Genomic DNA, 17,455 nt, shown 5'->3' with positions numbered 1-17,455 from the left:
ATCATATTTTTAATAATATCAATAAATTCCGTCAATTTTAATTTGTATCTTTAGAGTGATTAAAAAAACTTAAATTTTTCGACTAAAATTTTTTCTTAAAACTATAAGTTGTAAGTTTTTTTTTTAAATATTTCATAAAAAAGTTCTAAAATTATCTATTTGAGTGTCAACATCATATTTACTACTTGACCGACATTACTACTATAACTGAAAAGATTTAAAAAAAGTTATTTTTAAGTAATAATTTACAATAAAAACAAATCTACAAGAAATGTATGTTTAAGTAATAAATTAAGATTAAAGTATGCCAATTTTTGTTTCTTGGGTAAACGGTTAATACATTTATATTAAAAAATTATAGCAAATGACTCATACTATTCAATACAATTATTAATAATATATTTATTACAAAAAAAATAACTTTAGACATGTATGTTTAAGTTGATTGCAACTTGCGGGATATAAAATGATAATCTTATAAGACTAATAATTTTTATGGATATTTATTAGGATAAAAAATTTTGTAATATGTATTAAGTGGGTTAAAGTAAACCCAAATCAGAATACAAAACTTAATATGAAATTTAATATTATTCTTTTTCTGGAGCTCCTCTGTCTTTTTAATGAATTTTATGTTTATTTTTATGTTTTGTTTTAATTTCAATTTGATAAAAAATATTTTATTTTAATTCTTAACTTTTAACATGAATGAAAAAATTTAACTTTTTACGTAATAGATAATTTAAAAAATACTTATTAAAGAGAGAATACTATCATTTAACATTTTACGTAATAGATAATTTAAATTTAAGTTAAATCATATTTTACAAGTTGTAACATTTTTTTAACAAGTAAAAAAAATGAGAAAATGTATGAGACCTTCTTATGCATTAGATAATTTTAAAAAATAATTATACAGAAGGTTAAAAATATTAAGTTATAAAAAATTAATGAATAACTAAATTGACTTTGTTCAGAATCAGATAAAGAGACAGAGTGAAAGGGAATAATATTAAGTAAGGATTAATAAGCAACCCATAATGATAAAGTCAAAAGTTTGCTTTCTCTCATTAGGTAGTGATTTATTTCAAAGATCTATTTTCTACGAAGAGTATTCAAATGACAAACAAAATAGAAAGAATATTTTTATTAGATTGTAAAAATTAATGTCATTCTTAACGTATATTCACATTATTTCAAAGTATGCAAAATGAATATAATAAACTATAATTTAATTAATGTGCACAATAAAACAAACTTGAAACTTTTATAGTAGCAATCAAACGTTGCAAGAGAACCTTCTGTCTTAAGTTACCATATTAAATTGCATCTTAAATTTATAAAGTTAAAGTTTATCTGTTATCCTTAAAATTCTGTTTAAAGTTTTAAAAATACCGTTAAGTTTTATACTGTTCTAATTTTGTCCCAAAAATTTTCTACTTGAATCAAATATATCTTGACCAGGTTATTTATGAAAGTAAATCAGAGGGATATTTTATGCAAGAACAATAATCAACATAAGCAAATCAGATATAATTGTCATATATTATGAAAGCATTGATCCTAAACTATCTGAAATTTATCTGTCAGAGAGATATTTTATGCAAGTCGTAAACTTTAAGGACAAAATTAAAACAAAATAAAACTTATGGTTATTTTGTTCATTTTTTTACCAATTTTAGGAAAGATATTTATAGGGATTATATTAAACGGTTCACTGAAAATCAAGTTGGACATAACTGCATAGTTAATAACTAAGATATTATTTTATAGTTTATTGTCTTATAAGCTGAACATGTTAATGTATTTATACTCTAATTCGAGTTTATGCCTTCATATTATTTTGCACATTAGCTTTCTTTCTATTTTTAATGGAATCGCATAAGTATAACGATATTTTAACAAAATAAGGGCCTTTGAACATTGATAAATATTTTTGTTAGTTGTATTTAGTTTCCATTAGCTATTAAAATCTTATATAAATAGTTGTGAAATAAAAACGTCCCATGTTCAAAATTCCATACGAGGTTAATTGGGAAATATTTTACGAGGTAGTATGAAATTATTAGCTAATAGAAAAAATTAGAGTGCAAACATTTACTTTGTTTATATTCAACAATAAGATATGACATGTAATTAATTAAGGTTAACCAAATTTATTTTGTGTACATTTTTTGAGATATAGAAAGTATAACATCAGAAACCACATCTATAATAAAATCTATGTACTTTCTTCACTAATTAATAAGGGTCTTTATCGTTGAATTAGACTGTATATTATTTTCAACCCTAAATGATTATTTTAACTCATGTAATAGACAATACATGAATATAGGAATATGTATGTTTTTAAATGGGAAGATGAAAAATCTATGCTTTCTGACATAAGGAATAACTTTATTTTTAAGGGAAGAATGATAAAAACAAAAACAAAAAATGATAGATAAAATAAACAGTCTAGGTCAACATTAATGGAAAATCTAGGGAGAGATTACGCCGTTTAAAGATATACCATTGCTACATAGGCTCTGCACTCTATTAATTGCATTTATGGAGTTCATTTGTTAATGTCAATATAAACCTTCACTTAACTTTATTAGCTTTAAAATCTTTGCAATGATCCCCATCAATCAATCAGAATTTGGATATCCATTTATAGATCATGTAAAATATACTCAGATAAACAATTTCATTCGATGGTAACCCTTTGAAGCAAAATGTTGATAAGCCGTCATTATTGAATCTAAAACTAGACTTACACATTTAATTGACTAGAAAGAAATGACTGATCTTAAAAGACGGTACCAACAAATGTGAAGTATGTGCTATATGAAGCCTGATATATTAGCCATCATTATTTAGTTTCGAGAAATTACCATTTTATCAAAAAATGATTACGCAAAATTTGTGAGTCCTCACAAGCATGAAAATAGTTAACTTAATTTTCCTTATTTCATACCTAAATAGTGAAAAACTTTGCTATAAAATGGCCTAAAATGAGCTACCATTTCATACTAAAAAACTAAACAACTAACTAACACTTATAACTATGAATAGACTCTTTCTTTTCATTGTCTTTGCTTTTCTTCTCAGTTTCAAAAATGAGTGACATTCCCCCTAAGAGAGTCATCCTGCGAAACCTTTCTAACGAGATCATGCTTAGAATATTTCATCATTCTAATACAAGAACACTTTTAAGTGTTCGATCAACATGCCGCTATTGGAGAAACAAACTTAACTCCTATGAGTTCATAACATAAATGGGAACAAGATGGAAAAGCAATGGTTGTTCCGTCTTTGCACATTTCGGATTCTCATCTAGGTGGGCTACTCCCCTAGATTGGATGATGAAAATTAATGCATGAAGTGGTCAAATCTCTGCATTTCAATTTCTATTTCTATTAATACAAGAGGGATGATTTCACATTATTGGTGTTCAAAATGGTATATTTTGTATACGTTATTGTTCTATGAGAAAAAGAATCTTTATACTTGCTTGGAACCTAACAACTAGAAAGTCCAGCATCATGAATGATCCTGGAAAACATTATTGTGATGATTGTGTTTTTTTTTCTCATTTGTTTATTATCCCAGGTCTGTTAATTATGCCATTGTCCACTTATTCAAGGAAAAGCTATAAAGTATTGCATGGACATTAATAATGTCTACAAATTTCGTCAGGAATTGGAATGTGTCACTCACATGTCCACCCTACATTGATAGATTGGATCCTGATTACGTTTCCCTTGATGGTGTTATTTATTGGGTAAGTTGCTTACTTTATGAGGAGGATGTTAACCCTCCATGTATTGTATCATTCTCTGTAGTAATATTTACTTTCCATAAATTTTTTCTTCCAACTGAAGCCCATGCCCATTTCCATAATCTGTTGATCCAAAATGATAAGCTTTAGCTACAAATAATCATGATGATCAGTCATATAGCTCTACCATTTGGCAAGCTGATGCAAAAATACCAGTAAAACTACACAGACAAACAAAGCAAAAACAAGTAGAATACAGATACGACATGTAGCAAATATAGCAGGTAAGCATAATAATCACATAGGCAAGCCCAATTAACACACAATCAAACAAAGCACACATATGCATATAATGTATGTCTATCCTACTGGCCGTGAGCTCACGCGTCGGTTATCTTGCCAGAACCCGACACACCCGGTAACTAACCCGAATACTGTCTCTCTAACATGCCTCCACATTCTTGGGATATAGTGCCTGTCACACTCTCGGGATATAGTGCCCGCCACACTCATGGGATATAGTGCCCGTCGCATTTCCTGGGATAAAGTGTTCCCACACTCTTGGGATATATCACCCGCCATGCTCTTGGGATATAGTGCCCGTCACATTCATAGGGTATAGTGCCCGACACACTTCTCAAGGTAAGGTGCTCCCACACTTTTGGGATATAGCATCCACCATGCTCTCGGGATATAGTGTCCCTCACACTCGTGGGATATAGTACCCGACACACCTTACAACAGAGAGAAACTCAACATACTCATCATCATCAACCATCCTAATCAAAGTTCAGTTATCATATTCATTCATAATCATTTCATAATCATTCATTATAGCCATGGCATCACATATACGTCATATCTCCTCACTTTTCGTACATAATTCATCACTTTTCAATCTTTCTTCACCCACAAGCTACTGTCCATTCCTAGCTTTACCTTATCACTAGGCATACCACTAAGGTCTAAGGGCTAAAAGAGTAAAAATAGAAGTTTAAAGGTTCAAAATTAGGTTTTAAAACACAAAATTTACTTTGCTAGAAATAGGGGCATCACGTATGCATGAACTTTGCTAGCATACGCAGGGGCCCATTTTACCCTGCTCGCGTATGCATCCCCTTGCTCGCATACACAAGATACCAAACCCAAAAGGGATGGTCGCGTCACTTGCAAGTGGTCGCGTACGCAACCCCTCAAAATCACTGCTCGCATACACATGCACCTTGCCCGCGTACGTGAGATGCCAAACCCGAAAAGGTTGGTCATGCTGCGTATAGGTGGTCACTTACGCATGCTCTGCAGAATGGGTAAAAATGCCAAGTGCTGCAGAATTTCAGTTTTGCACACCAAACTTCCGACGCACATAACTTTCTCATTTTAAAATATTTTTCATCCGTTCTTCGAACAGTGCAAACTTCACGAACCCAAATTTAAATGAAATAAGTTTGTAAAATATTGGGGGTTCGGAAGCTGAGTTATGACTCGTTGAAGTTCGGCTAAAATTCAATTTTTCACAAAGATCCTCAAACCTCTATTTTACCAAAATCATAACTCATTCCAAACTTACACACAACATTAAGACACCCAATCAAACCTTATCACTCCACATTCAAAATATAATGCCTTTATATACAAATCTATCAAGCTCAACTTCAATAATCAACAAAACTTCATATTTAAGGATTTCACAATCAACACAACCTCATATTCCAATATTAATATATTACCATCATTCGTTCAATTCATCATCTCATCAACTATCCACTACATTCATATCATTAGCCAACACCCAATTACCCATAATCAAACTCAACACACATTGCATTAACCAAAATCACTAAACATGCATCAAACATACAGTTTAACTTATCCTATGTCATCTAGCCTAAGTTTTCACGACACCGTACAAATTATATACGAGAAACCAAAATCATACCTTGGCTGATTTCTTTGTATAGCCCAAAGGCAACCCAACTAAGTAAGTTCACAAGCTCCACCACCAAAATTCAGTATCCAAAGTTTCCAATCAAGCTTTCATCTCCTCAATTTGCTCCACAACACATATATACATCACCTATTTCATATCATTGCATCCATACATATACACTTAATACCCAAAATACAATTAACTAAGGAATTTACTAGGTTTGAAGATTCTTACCTTGTATGTGCTTCAATAAAACAAAAATCCACTAATTTCTCAAGTCAATTTTATCCTAAAGCATCAAATTAACAAAAAATCTCAACACCCCAAAACTATAAGATTTCGAATTGGAGAAGAGAAAATAGAACTTGAGAATGAGGCTTTCTTGCCTAATTTCTTATTGGGCTTCGTAGAGCTCGACGATGTGGTCGCGTGGCCACAAACGATGCGGCGATCGGAGCTCCGAATCAAAAGTTATTTGGATTTGAATATCTAAGTGAGGGTTTGAAGTTTGGAAGGTGTTCTTCCCCGATTTCCCAAGTGCAGCATGTGTTCTTCATCCAAGGGGAAAAGTGGCTGAAGCCATGCCCCTTTATTAAGTGTTTGGGTTGGGCCTTGGCCTAATACGGGCTCGATTCGGTTCGTTCGGCCCAATTTTGAGCCGAATTCTTTAAAATTAGTATCAAAATTCTCGTTTTAATTAGCTCTATCTCATTAAACTATCAAATTTATATTTCTGATTTCTTTAAATAACAATTAATTTATGGATTAATTATTTAATAATTTTGTGAATTTTACACTCGCAGTCTCTCCTCTATCGCAATGCCTCCATTAGCGCTCCCTCTTCTATCACCCCCACCATTGCTGCTCCTTTGGTGGTGACTCTCTGGCAAGGCCTCCCTCGGTGTTTACTATCTCTCGCAAGCCCTCCGTCAACGCTCGCTCCACTAGCGCTTCCTCCGTCTGTGCTCCAACAATGTAAACTCTAACTCTTATTCGGCGATGATTCTCTCTAGCATGGCCTCCTTCCTTGGGCTCACTCTCTCTTGCAAATGCTCCGTCGACGCTCCCTCCACCGCTGCTCTCTCCGTCAGTGTCCCTTTCCTCTCTTGTAAATGATGTATATATATTATAGTGAATCCTGTTTGTGTATGTATCTATTTATCTTTTTAGTTTGCATAATCTCGTGTTTCTTCTTATTCGTGATTTTCTTTAAGAAAAATTTTTCAAAAAAATTGAATTTCGTTGACCCAATTATAAGCTTGATATTATTACTAACATTATCAGTGTAATTTCAAGTTAGTAACACTCGATATTTCGATATGAGCATGCCATACTGAAAATTGGATCATTACATACGAAACCCTAATACTTTGCATTCACGCCATGAGGATAATAATTTAAGGCCGTCAAAATAATGAAATTCATCAGATAAGTTTATTTAACCATCTTCAATAGACATATATTTTGTTCTAAAAATCGATATGTAAATATAATAATAAGCTTGATTCGATTAACCAATTGAACGAAATAGGTTGGTCTGTAAAATATATACTTTATATATATATATATATATATATATATATATATATATATATATATATTGTATGTCCATTTTATATATATAATTGTATGTCCGTTTAAGCCAGAATTTAAACAACTTAATCCGTATTAGAAATTAGTATTTTTTAGATAGATTTTAAGACGAAATTGAGATAAAGTTTAAATAAATTAAAAATAAAATTTTTATTTTGGACCAATTTTTTTTGTCCTAAAAATCTTTATTGTTAAATTACTTTTCGTCTAAAATTCTATTCGAAACTTCTTTTAGAAGATTTTGTCACTACTAGAATTTAGACATTTACTAACACTTTTTATGTAACATTTTTTAAAATATTAGTTATACTAAGAAAATTATATTTTTAGTAAAATTTGTAAAATAAATGTTAAAAAATATCATTTTTATTTTTTTTAAAAAAGTAAAAATATACAAACGTTACCAAATTTCATTCCCCCCCCACCCATTTCATAAAACCTAGAATCTTAAAGCGGGGTTCTATTCATTTTCTCTTAATTTCACGCGTCTGAATCACTCCCACTCTCGGAGCTGTGAAACCACCTCTCGCTCTTCCTCTTCGATCTCTCGCTCCGCCTCTTCGACCTCTCGTTCCGCTTCTTTGATCTCACGGTTCGCAAATTGAAACCACAATCCAGTATTCTCACTCTCATTCTAGCTTGCATTGTCTCGCCTCTGGTTCATTCTCTTACGCCGTCGTCTTCATGCTTGCACCGCTGTCTTCTCATCGGTTTCATCGTCTGCTCATCCCACGGCCTAGTAAGTTTCAGTTCTCTTGTTTAGTTAGTTTCTTGCTCCTTCAATCCTCTTTAATCTTTACATAATAATTAATTTGATGTATAATTATTAGTTGATTTAAGTTTTTAATTGGTTATTTAGTAGTTAGGTTTTGAATTTAGGTTTTTATTTACCGATCTTGAAACATGTTTATTTGCTTATTAAGTTGTTAAAAATCATACATTATTAGGTTTTCCTATCCTCTGTTTTCTAGTTGCTTTTTCTTACTAAGCTGGATTCTAATTTTTAATTTCTATTTTGTTTGATATTGCCAATTGGAAAAACTCATATATTGATTCTAGATGAAATTGTTGTATAGAGTAGTAATTAATTTGATACAAAATAAGACGATTTAAAAAGATGTTATGATAATAATTCTAGTTCAAACGAAATTAGACATGGTAGACTTGCTGTCAAACAGTGATAAGGTATGATCTCCCACTCTTTATCTAATTTATTTTCTATTTTTCCCCTTGAAAAATAGCAGATTAGGTATTTTCTTTACTGAAATATGGAAGAAAGAAAATATATCTTTTTGTTATGTTTTTCCATTCTAACAAATGTCCTTCTATTCTTGTTTGAGATCAATTAATTATTCTTCTTTAAAGCTGCTTCTGTTGTTATTCAAATCCTTTTGAATTTATTGTTTGTATTTACACACTTTTTCTGACATGCTGCCGTAATGAGTTCTATTTTCTTTTTATTTCAGTAGACTCTAGTTATGTTTTCTCCTCTTTAACCTCTTTAGTTTTGTTTGAATATTTTGACAAATAGAATTGGAATCTGTGTAATCTCAAATCCTCAATTTTATTGCTCCTGGCATAGAAGGACTCGTATATAGTTCTTTATTACACAGCCTATTCTATCTGGATGCTCTGTTGGAGGATTGGCTGCTATATTGAATTGCAATCGCTTCAAATCCTTCCTACCAAATGGTGCCAGAGTGAAATGTGTAACACCCTAATATTCAAATCCTTATGCTCGAGTCATAAGTCAATGATATTACGGTGGTACGACTCTCAGGTGGATTTTTAATATATAAATATAGGTAATTTTTGAAAGGAGTATTAATCGAGAAGCCTGAAAAGAGTAGAAATAAAATCGCGAAGACGTATCACTCACGTTTCGACAACGAAAAGTTAAACTGTTAAGCCGAACGCGATATACGGACAAGGCATAAAGGAGATTAAGAGATAGATAACAGATAGATATTTATAGCATAAGTAAATAGCCACTAGTCGCGACCCGCGAAGTTTAGGCCGGCTAGGGTACAGTATGAAAGTAGTTGAAAATAGTATATCCTAATCTCTCCTAAAGGAAACATAAGAGCCTCTATAGGCAAGTTCCAAAAGAGTTCAATACATAATATAATCTTTTCAAAGCAAAGGTGGAGAGATTCTAAGCAAAACACAAAGTAGAGAAAATAAATATCTTCGCCGTCTCTCAGGTGAACCACAGCTCACTTCTGAGCACCTGGACCTGTATCTGAAAAACAAGAGATATATACGGAATGAGAATCCCGGGCCCATGGATTCCCAGTACGGTAAAAGTGTCAAATAAATACAATGCACTGCAATAAAAACTCACTAAGCATCCTAAACTCCTTTTCACCCAGTATCCAGCCTAGATTCTCACTAATCCATAAATAGGCATCTGTCGTAAGGGGATACTAAATCTAGTTCATATCTCATATGATTCCCAACTCGCTGACTCTCCCATGAATCAGATTCAAAATCATAAACAAAACCATCATCAGTCATACTGCCTCAGCAATTCTATATCAATACATCATACCCTCACCTGGAGCTAGTGAAACCACATCACTGCGTCTACCCAGGGAGCTCAAATCATCTCAACCAATGATCATCATCATCATGCAATCGCATCATCAATTCATCTCATCAAGAATAGCCCTCAACCTCCATCGACACCAACATGAGGGGCCTCTCAGTTGTACAAACACAAGCAATACATGCAAGTAATACACAATTAAGGTACACGTAGAACAAGTAGCACATAATCAGGTAACATAGCACATATAATGTAGAAATCCAAAACAAATAGGCAAACCCAAACAATTCAAACATATGCAAATGATGAATGCCTGCCCTATGGCTGATGATATCATCTATCGGCTATCAAGCCAACCCGACGTGTCCGGTAGCTAAACCCGGGCACAGTCTCTCTGTTGCGTATTAATATCATTAGAGGGTATCTGCGCCCTGTCGCCATTAGAGGGTATCGGTGCCCTGTCGCCATTAGAGGGTATCGGTGCCCTGTCACCCTTACAACCAGAGAGAAAACACAAGCATGCTTACATTCAACATTTTTCATCATTATTCATTTATCATATATGCCTGTATACTCAGCCACAATCCATAATGGCTTTGCCGTAACTCGGCAATAACTCAGCCATCCGGCTCACAGTTCAATCCAGAACTAGCCAATTTATCAATATGGCTCCGCCGTATCCGGCAATAACTCAGCCATCCCGCTCATGGTTCAATCAAGAACCAACCATTTATCAATAATTATAGCCCTTCGGCTCATGGCATACACGGTACTTCCACCGCCATCCTCCATATCTCATATAATCATCTTTGATCATCATTGATCACAACTTTTTCCCTTGCTTCATTCGCAAGTTACCACATCCCCTAGCTCTTTTCTCTTTGCTAGGCATATCATAATGATTCAATACATAAGGGGTGAGATCGGAGGCTTAAAAGTATGGGATTTAGCTTTTAAAACTCACAAATCAACTTCGGAATGAAAACATGGCTACGCGCACGCGTACTTCACGCGCACGCGTGGATGGCCACAAAGCTCATCGACGCGTATGCGTCATACACGCGGACGCACGGATTGAAACACAGCCAGACGACGCGTACGCGTCAGCCACGTGTACGCGTGGGTGCATTTGCGCCCCAAGCACAAAACTGGCACAACTCTCGGGAAAATGGCTGGGCATTGGGTGCAGCGCATCGACGCGCACGCGCACATCACGCGCATGCGTGGATGGTCCCTTCTTGAAGAATGACGCGTACGCGCCAAGTGCGCCTACGCATGGGGGGTCATTCTGCTAAAAATTTTCTAAGTTAAAAGTTGCAGAATTCACAGATTCAACCCCCAATCTTCCGACGGACATAACTTTCTCATTTTAAATCATTTTTTGCCTGTTCTTCGAACGGTATGGACATCCTGGATCCAATTTCACTTTTAAACAATTTTGGCACAAAACAGAAATCCACAATCCAAGTTATGTCCCGTCAAAGTATGCCCAAAAACCATGTTTTCACTCAAAACCGCAAAGTGCCATTTTCAAAACAAGTCATTTCCAACTCTTTTCAAAATCAACCAAAACATGTCAATTTCATCCCTTTTCTTTGAAATCAATCAAAGTATATCAAAATCGACAATAAGCCTCCTCAAGTCATACACTAACACATTACCACAATTCACAAAACCGCCATATAACCATTTTTACCCATTTCACACAAATGGCTAAATTACAAACACATTAACATGTCATACATCCTTCCTCATCCCAATTTCTAACAATACTATTCCCAATCAATCATCATTATACATAATCAATATCATACTCACTATCACATAGTTTCACGCACAAATCAACCTTAATCATTTCTCAAGCATATATCACAACATACATATCTCTCATGCATCATCATACCATCAAGGCATCAATAATCATGATCACATATATGACCACATAACATACCTCAACCAAAACTAAACATACCTCATCTATACAATTTCACCCAAAATTACCAAATTCCACACTTCAACTCCTCAAACCTTATTATTCAATAACCAACCCAATCATTCACATATTCATTATCTGAAATTCATCCAATCACTTGTGTCATCATACAATGCACACATCAACTTACCTTCCTTACCTCTTTCCGGCCTCCGGCCCAAAATTTACGGCCTCCGGCCCAATTTCACAATTTAAATGCATAAACCACAAATCAATACTCATTACCTAATACATCAAATTTTCAATACACCAAGCATACAAGGCCACACAATTCTCAACCCAATCATTAATTCACATTACATATCAACTATGCATATTAGCACCAACCATTTACACAATCCAAACTTAATCCTAGGGCATCTAGCCTAGGAATTCTCATCACACCACACGGTACTTAAATGAAACTTAAACCGTACCTTTTGTAGCCAAATCAATTGAGTCTCTTCTTTAGAAGTCTCTACCAATCTTAGTCCCAAGCCTCACCAAAACTCCTCAAGCAACACCAATCTCCCAATTATGCACCAAGATCATCAAATACACTAACATAACCAATATCACATACATACATCAACCTAGGGCTCATAAAAATGACAAATCACAAGGGTTTAAGCACTTCTTACCTCAGCCCATATGAAGTAGGGATAGAACCCACTTGGAATCCATGTTGGAGTATCCCTAAACACCCAAAATTACAAGATTTCAACACTAACTATCCAAAAACATGTAACAGTAGAGAATTTCGAAAACTGGGCAGAGATGAATGGAATACTCACCACAAAACTTAGATAGAATTGTAGAGGATGAGAAGAGTGACGCGTGGCCGCAAACGGCTCGTCAATCGGAGCTCCGTAGCTCAAGTTATGGTGGTTTGAAGATTAAAGAGAGTTAGATTTTCTCTCTTCTCTTCTCTCTTCCCAATTTCAGCGCCCAACACCCCTTCTTTAGGGCAAAATGAGCTGAAATGCTCATAACTAATGTTTATATATGTTGGATCTTGGGCCCACTTAGGCCCGGTTCACTTATTTTTGTCCATTGGCCCAATTTTGGACCAAAACCTTTAAGATTAGCGCTCTAAATCGCATTTCAAATATTTCTAGCTCCCCTAATTATAATTCCTCATTTCTTAATCTTATTTACTCATAATCAATTTTCTCAGTTGTAGTACCAGACAAATCTCAGCCGGTACTTCCGGTCAAAATTCCACTGCGCGCTTTTACGCAGAAAACTATGTTTTCCGACTCGGAAAAATTCATTGAATCCAAATATCATATTTAAATCATCAAATTCCAATTGCCAAATCTTCCAACCATATTCGCTCCTACTTAACTTATTATTTAATTAATTTCGGTTAGACCGGATATTACAAAATGCATGCCAGATGCCGGCTATTTTATCCATATGTATGACTCCTTACTTAGTTTTGCTCTGCTTCTTCATACTTGATACTTGCTTAAATATGTTGTGTAATAGACCAGATGTCTCCGGAACAAAGCACATTGAAAATTTTTACAAAGGAGTTGTTGAAACTCATATACTCTACTCTAGTCTTGGCCTCCTTTAACTTTTAAATTTATTTTTCTACTTTTCACCATAATGAGTAACATAACTCGTCTCCGTTGTTATAGGGATCAACAAAGTATTTGTCCAAGTCCTGCACTTCAAAATATGGTGCCGGCCTGGTAAGTCTATGATTGATTTGTGTAATTGTGCAAGCAAGAAGCACATTATTAGTGTAAAGCACATGGTCTCTTCAAAGCACTAGACCTATTTATCATCCACACATTATTAGTGCAAAGCACATGGTCTCTTCAAATCACTAGACCTATATGCATTATCTAGCATTCTTTGCCATGCATCATCAGCAATATTACTCTCAAAACTTTGAGTCAGTTCTTGGCTATTGGTAAGGTGAAACTTGAAAATACCATCTTTGGAATCTGATGTAAGTTTAACGTCAAATCCTGAACTTGACACTCTCCTAATAGATGGGCAATCAAACGCCACAAAGTGTTCTAAAAATGGTGGAAGGCCTGCGATATTTTCAAGCTTCTTGCAATCACTTAAATCCAGTGATTTCAAGCTTGAAAGATGAGCAATACTCTCAGGAAGGTTCACAATGCTGCTTTCGTGCAGCGACAATTCCCTTAATGATGACAAGTTTCCAATGTCGCTAGGAAGTTCTGAGAGTTTCTCACAGCCAAAAAAATCAAGCTTGGAGAGAAAGTTTAGATTACCAATGCTGTTTGGAAGAAACTCAAGATCTTTGCACAAGTTGAGCTGTAAGGTTTGAAGCCCAACCAAATAAGCCAAGGATGAGGGTATTTTTTTAATTGTTGTTTTTTCCAAGTTCATGTGAGCAAAAGATTCTAAAGGTTCCATGATCTCTGGTAAAGTCTTTAGCATTGAGCAGCCATGCAAATCAAGCTGTCAACTTCAGGTTGAAAATGCTGCTAGGAAGAGATTCAAGTGCTTCACAGTAGGTAAGATCAAGAATGCAGAGTTTGCTGAGACGTCCAATTGAAGATGGAATGAACACAAGGCTTCTGCAACCATGCAAGCTCAACTCCTCAAGACCTACCAAATTTTGCATTGTTGAAGGTAATTCTTGTACTCCTGATTCATCTAAGATGAGCACCATTAAATTTTCCATATCCTCTTCTATCTCAGGGAGCTTCTCGAGATTTGAGTAGCCACGAAGATATAATTTTCTTAGCCATTTCAGCTTAAAAAGGTTAATTGGAAGGGATGTGAGTGATTCACAGTAAGAGAGATCTAACCAACAAAGCTCTGAGAGACTTGGAAATAATGATGAAGGTGAACCTTCTCTTAACACTTTCAAGTTTAGTAAGTGTATATTATCCATTGGTTCATCATCTAAATTAGCAGCAGCACCCCCATAAAAGTGTCAGAAAATTTTTATAATTGTCATTTCACTACTAGTTTGTCTTATGTTACCTTTCTTGTAGTTTTCTATCTCCTTCTTTATTGTCATTGATCAAAGAAACAAACATAGGAGTTTATTTGCTAGTATATATATTTGGAAGCTAGACATGTGTGACTGTTTGAGTAATAAAAAAGGTTCCATTTCCATTTCTTGCATCATTCTGACAACAATAATTTGTACTGTTTATGATACCCCAGCTGCCACTAGTCCATAGATGATGGGAAATCCCTTGTGCACATTGTTTTTATATTTATTTTGGTTTAGCTCCATTCCTTCACTTGATTTTTGCTCCTGCTTAGTCATCCAATAATATAAGCTTTCACTATGGCCTTGAGGTAACTCACTGATTCGAAGCCAACCAATAAAGTGTTACATTCATTTGAGTTGGCTATCGTTCTTTGTACCTCTCTTAATTCCTTTTTATTTTAATGGCCTTGCAGAAATTTGTTCTGCACAAATTGGTGGTATTTCCTCTCAAACTTCAGAATTTATGGCTTTTGAACAATTATATAGAAAACTGTTTGGATAAGATAAGAATATTAGGATAAATCAATGAGATTCTTCATTGCTATGCTGATTAAAAGTTGAAAAGTCTGAAACTTTTCTCCTATTTTCTGTGATGAACTGTTGAAACTTTCCTCTCCTGATTTCTTGTTGTAGCTTGTAGATAGCTATCAGTTAGGTCAGGAAGATCATGTTAATAACCAATTTTATTTTTTACTTTTATTTTATCAGAGGTGAATGGTTGAAAAGTGAAAACTTTACTTGGGATTCCAGACCACCTGCAGAGGTGATTTCATGATTATTTTTCTTAAGGTTTTATTTCTGCCCACTATATGAGTTCTTATTGTTTTTTTGTTTGATGTGCATCAGATGAACTTGATTGACTGGTTTAAGGGAATGGTAATAAGTCGTCATAGCGATGAGCTAGTCAAGCAGATAAATACATTTTTCTAGGATTAGTATAAGGATTAAGTTTTTTTTGTACATAGTATCACTTTTTCTTTTCTTTTTTATATGGAATGTTTATAGAGTTTAACTGCTATAATTATTTTTTCTTTTTCCATTTTATTTGCATCATGAAGCAAATTTGTACAATGATTATTGATTAATAAAAGAGGCTATAAAAATTTTATTTTGTGAATTTGTGAATTTAATGAAATATTTTATGTTATAGTAATTAATTTTAGTATAGTTATATTATGTATAATATAAAATAAAAAATAGTATAATATAACTGAAAAAATATTACTAAAAATCTTTTGTAATATTTTTTAAGTGTTACAAAAAATATCTAGGGTAACATTTTTTGAAGTGTTACAAAAAATATCTATGGTAATATTTTTCTAAGTGTTACATAAAATATCTCTTGTAATATTTTTTAAGTGTTATAAAAAATATCTATGGTAACATTTTTCTAAGTGTTACAAAATATATCTATTGTAACATTTCTTTAAGTGTTACTAAGAAAACTCTATTGTAACATTTCTCATAATATCACTATAGAAGATCTATTGTAATATTTTTATTAAATGTTATTAAATCTTTAGAAAAATATTAGTAAAACTTTTTAGTAACATAAAGTATATTTAACATTTGTTAAAATGTTATTAATATACATAACTAACATTTTAATATGATTTGGTAACATTTTTTAAATGTTAGTAAAAGTCAATTATATAGTAATGTGTGACAGAATTTGAATAGATATTTATCTTCTAGATTTCTATTTATTATAATGTATTTTAGATAAATTTTAGATAAATTAATTAATATATAAATAATGAATTTCAAACAAATTTTAAATAAAAAATACTTTAATTCAGACAAATTTCAAACAGATTTAATCTATTATTATTTATTTTTTTGCACAAATTTCAAACAATCTAAATAATTTTTTCGATTAAATTTCAGATAGATTCAATTAACAATAATTTACATATTTCAAATGAATCTCGTACAAATAAAGAATTTGTTCTCACAAATTTCCTATAGATCTAATTATTATTCAAACAATTTTTGGACAACAAATTGCTATTTAAAGCTTTATATGAACGGTATCTTCAATATATATAAATATTTTGTAAAATAATAATTTTAATAAAGGCTTTATATAAACGTTATGTTCAATATTTAAAGCAATTATAATATGTAATCAAATTCTTCCTTCACATCATTAAAGTGATATATAAATATATAATAAAATCATAAAAAAGTTATTTAAATTTAAATTCAAGAAAAATACCCATTCAAATATATTTGAAAAGTGTAGCTAAAAAACAAAAAAAAATGTTTTAGACAAAGGCTACGCTCTATAACAAAAAATACTCATATTCATAAATCTAATCATCAAACTAAAACAATGAAAAAAACTATTAACTTAAAATAAAGAAAGTTTTTAAAAAAATCACTAATAATGAATAAACTAAAACTTATTAACTAGTTCACCTAAAAATTTCTTAATCTAAATAATAAGAAAAAAAATATACTTCAGACATCAATCACCAATGTTATTATCATCATCACTAAAGTATATTCCAAGCTCATCTTTCACAGGAAAAGTAGATAATGCCAAAGGTAGTAGGAGATTCAATTATTTATATAAAGCAAAAAGTATCTTTGCAGTCGAACCAATTCTTTTCTGTTAACTTTTAATTGATGTCATTGATCTTTTAACTTGCATTTAG

This window comes from Arachis stenosperma, chromosome 2 (assembly GCF_014773155.1).
Source record: "Arachis stenosperma cultivar V10309 chromosome 2, arast.V10309.gnm1.PFL2, whole genome shotgun sequence".
NCBI lineage: Eukaryota > Viridiplantae > Streptophyta > Magnoliopsida > Fabales > Fabaceae > Arachis > Arachis stenosperma.
The sequence above is the reverse complement of the archived record's forward strand: the minus strand, read 5'-3'. Positions refer to the sequence as shown.